Source organism: Triticum aestivum, chromosome 5A (assembly GCF_018294505.1).
Source record: "Triticum aestivum cultivar Chinese Spring chromosome 5A, IWGSC CS RefSeq v2.1, whole genome shotgun sequence".
Taxonomy (NCBI): domain Eukaryota; kingdom Viridiplantae; phylum Streptophyta; class Magnoliopsida; order Poales; family Poaceae; genus Triticum; species Triticum aestivum.
In genome coordinates, this window is record NC_057806.1 from 674,190,118 (window position 1) to 674,195,944 (window position 5,827).

The following is a 5,827-nucleotide window of genomic DNA, read 5'->3' on the forward strand; positions in this document are numbered from 1 at the left end:
GTTAAGGAGCTTCTTCGGACTGCGCTAATTCAGTAGGAGGCATACTCATACAGCCGTGATCGGATTCATTCTACGCCCCGTCCGGGCTGGAGCTATAGCAGGCGCATGGAGGAACCGGCCATATCAAGCAATGCGCGAGGCCGTGAAGCGGCCCGTGGTAATAACCCAGCAGGTGGTGTTGGAGATGCTCAGGATGTGGTGGACCGGGCCCAGGCACAAAGGGAGGCCGAGTTAGCAGCGCAGGATAATGCGGGCCAATTTACACCGGTTCGTTCTACAACCTTTGCCGGACCAGGGATCACATCCGCTTTGGGAGTGCCTTGCTTAATCCCGGCTTTACGTAATGTGCGCCTGCCTAAAGATTTCAAGGGTCCACGCAAGGTGCCGAATTACACCGCTGATTTACCCCCTGAAGCATGGGTAGAGAGTTATGAGATGGCCATGGAGATGCTGGATGTGGATGAGGCCGCATGTGCGAAATACTTCACCATGATGCTTGAGGGCACGGCTCGTACTTGGTTAAAGAGCCTGCCACCCAATTCTATTAGCTCATGGGCCCAGTTGCGGGCCCGGTTTATACAGAATTTTAAGGATACATGTAAGCAGCCCAAGTCCATAGTAGACCTGGCGGCTTGTGTCCAGGAGGAAGGAGAATCGACGACCCGTTGGGTGCGCCGCGTTTCGGAAATTTTGCACTCATCTGATAGGATTAATGCTGATTCTGCGATCTTAACTCTGGAAGGCAACTACCGGTTTGAGCCTCTAAAATTGAAATTGGGACGCATGAAGCGGTTCTGTAATGACATGGGAACCCTCATGGCTGCTTTAGTAAAGTATGCCGATTCGCACAATACCAAGGATCCCGAACCTGACGATGATGAAACAGGGAAGGGAAGGAAGAATAGCAACCCTAAACAACAGCAGTACAAACCGGCGGGTCATGGAAACGGAGGCAAGCGCAAGGCGGAGGGTAGCATGGATTTTGTGGCCAACGCTAATGCACAGGACAGGGGGCAGCGGCCTAGAGGTAAAGCGGCAGATCGTAATGGGACCCCCAATCCTAACGCAAGCCGTTTGAATTATTTGTTGAATCAGCCTTGCCCAAAGCACGGGACGAAGGAGACACCAGCTAACCACCTTTGGAAGGATTGTTATATTATGCGGGAGTTTAAAACTCTAATGCCTTCCGGTATGACCATGGGTCAGGTGGCGGTTCAGGATCCGGTTTACACGGCCCGGGTCACAATGGAGCTTCCGGTTCAGGTTTCAATCAGGGCGGTCACAATAGCCAGAGTAATCAAAACGGCCAGCAGCAGTAGTAGCAGCAGTCAGGTTATCAGAGCCAGCAAAGCAGTTGAGCAATGGGCAATACCATGTCTTCACAACTGGCTTGGATAAGCGCGACCGAAAACTCCACAAGCGAGCGGTGAATTCTGTTGAACCGGCCTTACCATGTTACTTACGCTGGTAAGAGCAGCCCATCGTGTGGAGCAGAGAGGATCACCCGCCCCGGGTTGATAATCCGGGCTAGTTAGCATTAGTAGTGGACCCTCAGGTGGGGGGTTATAAGTTCACCAAGGTGCTCGTGGATGGAGGAATCAGTATTAACATATTATACTATGAGACATTCCGATGCATGGGACTAACAGACAAGGATCTCAGACCGTCGAATACGGTATTCCATGGTGTTGTTCCAGGTAAATCTGCATATCCTATTGGCAAGATAACCCTAGATGTGGCTTTTGGGGATGAGCACGATTCTCGGTCGGAAAAATTAAACTTCGAAGTGGTGAAGATCCGGAGCCCGTATCACGCCCTGTTTGGGCGGCCGGCTTATGCCAAGTTCATGGCGCGGCCTTGTTATATCTATTTACAGCTCAAGATGCCGGGTTACAAGGGGACGATAACAGTTCACGGGAACCGTAGGATCGCCTTGGAATGTGAAGAGGGTGATGCGGCTTATGCAGAGTCAGTCTGTGCCACGGAGGAGTTGAAGTATTATAAGGACAATGTTGATCCGGCGGATATGACCCCTTTAAAGAAGCCAACTACAGAGCATGATTCAGATCTGAAGTTCAAGTCGGCAGCTGAGACCAAGCTTGTTGACTTCGTGCCCGGCGATTCATCCAAGCAGTTCACTATCAGTGCCAACCTGGATCCCAAATAGGAAAGCGCGCTCATCGAGTTCATCCGTGAGAATCGGGACATTTTTGCATGGAAGCCGTCTGACATGCCAGGTGTACCGAGGGAACTCGCTGAGCACACTCTTAATGTGGATCCTAAGTATAAACCGGTGAAACAGTTCCTCCGCCAGTTTAACGAAGAAAGGCGCAAAGCCATTGGAGAGGAAGTGGCCAGGCTTTTAGCAGCTGGTTTTATTATTGAGGTGTTCCATCCAGAGTGGCTTGCTAATCCGGTGTTGGTTCTTAAGAAAAACGGCACTTGGCGTATGTGTGTGGATTACACAGATCTTAACAAAGCCTGCCCGGCAGATCCTTTTGCCCTCCCCCGTATTGATCAGATCATTGATGCCACGGCAGGTTGTGAGCGTTTGAGTTTTTTGGATGCATACTCTGTATATCATCAGATCAAGATGGCGGTTAAGGACCAGGAGAAAACAGCATTTATTACTCCCTTTGGAGCCTTCTGCTATGTATCTATGCCCTTCGGGCTCAAGAGTGCCCAAGCCACCTATCAACGGTGTGTACAGAATTGCCTGCATGAGCAGATCGGCCGCAATGTGCACGCCTATGTGGATGATATTGTAGTAAAATCAAGACAGAAGGAGACGCTGGTGGATGATTTGAAGGAGACCTTTGATAACTTGCGAGCTTACAGGATGATGCTTAATCCGGCCAAGTGTGTTTTTGGTGTTCCGGCAGGCAAGTTATTGGGTTTTCTGGTGTCTAACAGAGGGATTGAGGCTAATCCGGAGAAGATTACGGCTATTACATCCCTAGCTAAACCGAAGTGTATCAATGATGTTCAGCGTTGGGCGGGCCGAATTGCTGCGCTGAGCCGGTTTATCAGCCGCCTCGGGGAGAAGGCTATCCCTTTATATCAAATGCTGAGGAAGACAGACAATTTCGTCTGGAGTCCAGCTGCTGATGAGGCATTTGAGGACCTGAAGCGGCAGTTAGCCAATCCGCCTGTTCTTGCAGCTCCGGTTGACAAGGAGCCACTGTTATTATACGTAGCGGCCAATGCTCGGGCAGTTAGCGTGGCTATTGTGGTGGAACGCAAAAAGGCAGGCAAGGAATATCCGGTTCAGCGGCCGGTTTACTATATCAGCGAGGTGCTTATTGAATCCAAGCAAAGGTATCCGCATTGGCAGAAGCTGGTCTACGGAGTTTTTATGGCCAGTCGGAAGTTGAAGCGGTATTTTCATGGGCACCCCATCACAGTGGTCAGTTCAGCTCCCTTGGGTGATATCATACAGAACCGGGAGGCGACTGGCCGGATTGCCAAATGGACTATAGAGCTTGGGCCACATGGACTGAAGTACGTGCCTCGGACGGCAGTGAAGTCTCAAGCACTTGTTGATTTCATCAATGACTGGACGGAGTTACAAGCACCAGAGGAGAAGCCGGATCACACATATTGGACTATTCATTTTGACGGATCTAGGCAATTGGAAGGCTCGGGGGCTGGAGTCGTATTAACTTCCCCGCGAGGTGATAAGTTTTGTTATGTTCTCCGCTTAATGTTCCCTTGTACTAATAATGCAGCTGAGTACGAAGCCTTGCTCCATGGCCTCCGGATGGCTAAAGAGATGAATTTAAGCCGGGTTAAGTGCTTTGGTGACTCGGACCTAGTGGCTCAACAGGTGTCTGGCACTTGGGATTCTAAGGACCCGCTCATGGCTGCATATCATCGGGAAGTGGATAATATTGCAGGTTGCTTCAAGGGTTATCAAGTGGATCATGTGGACCGTCGGAAGAATGAAGCGGCGGATGCTTTAAGCCGGTTGGGCTCTCAGCGTAAACCGGTCCCGCCTAACGTCTTTTTGGACGTGTTGCACAACCTGTCAGTCAAGCTCTCAGGTGAGGTGGATTTGGCTATCCCTGATCCGGAGGCTCAATTGGTGGCAGCCCTGCATGTTATTCCGGATTGGACAGTTCCTTATCTTGCGTACATGAACCGGGGGGAGTTACCAGAGGATGAGATTCTGGCCCGGCAGATAGTCCGGCGATCCAAGTCTATGACGATTATCAATGGTGAATTACATCATTGCAGTGTATCAGGGGCGTTTCAACGTTGTGTCTCTCCTGAGGAAGGCTGTGAAATCTTAAGAGAAATCCATGAAGGGGATTGTGGACACCATGCCGGTTCAAAGTCTCTGGTGGCAAAGGCGTTTCATCACGGGTTCTACTGGTTGACAGCACACGCTGATGCGGAGGACTTGGTTAAACGGTGTGATGGATGTCAGAAATTTTCAAGGCGTGCTCATGTGTCGGCTCAAGAATTGCGGATGATCCCAATAACATGGTCGTTTGCAACATGGGGGCTGGATATGGTTGGGCCTTTTAAAAGATCCAAGGATAAGAAAACCCACCTTTTGGTGGCAGTTGACAAATTTACCAAGTGGGTTGAAGCGGAGCCTGTCAGCAAGTGTGATGCAGCAACAGCGGTGCAGTTCGTCAAGAAGGTGATTTTCCGGTTTGGTTTTCCACACAGTATCATTACTGACAATGGTACCAATTTATCCAAGGGTGCTATGAAGGAGTTCTGTGAACGTGAGCACATCCGACTTGACGTGTCGTCAGTGGCACACCCCCAGTCCAATGGACAGGCAGAACGAGCTAATCAGGAAATCTTGCGAGGCATCAAACCCCGGCTTTTGGTCCCATTGCAAAGGACACCAGGATGTTGGGTTGAAGAGCTACCATCTGTATTATGGAGTATCAATACTACGCCAAACCGGTCCACAGGATACACGCCATTTTTCATGGTCTATGGAGCAGAGGCAGTTCTCCCTAGTGACATCCGGCACGATTCGCCTCGTGTGGCAGCTTATGTTGAAACAGACAATGAGACAGCACGGCAAGATGCTTTGGACCTATTGGACGAGGAGTGTGATATAGCGGCTGCCTGTTCGGCGATTTACCAGCAAGATCTTCGTCGCTATCACAGTCGCCGGGTTAGAACCAGAACTTTTCAAGAAGGAGATTTGGTGCTTCGACTCATCCAAGATCAAACGGGTATGCACAAGTTATCCCCACCCTGGGAGGGACCTTTCGTGGTCAGCAAAAATTTGCACAACGGGTCGTACTATCTGATTGATATTCGAGGACATCAAGACTCACGTGCATCAGAAGAGGAGACCAACAGGCCGTGGAATATAGCTCATCTTCGGCCTTACTATACTTGAGCCATCGGCTCTATCTATGTACATATCATGACAATGCATATATTATCTTTGATATATCAAACCGGAGCCTCAGCTAAAGCGGGGTCTCTGTCTTTCTCATCATGCGAGGTTACACGGAGTGGTTCTGTTTAAAGCGGCCTCCGGTTTACCCCTTGACATTTATTTTTTATATATCACTGGGGGCCTTGGTCGTGTCCGAACCAACGAACACCCTTTGATAGGCGACAGCCACCAGATCATTTGGGGACTTGGTCAAGTCTGAACCAGTCACGCCTCTTGGTCGGCCTAAGGCCACAAAATCACTTGGGGGTATGGTTGGGCCCGAACCATTGCCACGCCTCTTGATCTGGCATACATGCCACGAGTCATTTGTGGACCTGGCTGACTTGAATCATTGTCACTCCTATTGGGGGCCTTGATCCTGTCCGACCATGGTAATACCATCTGAACAGCTCA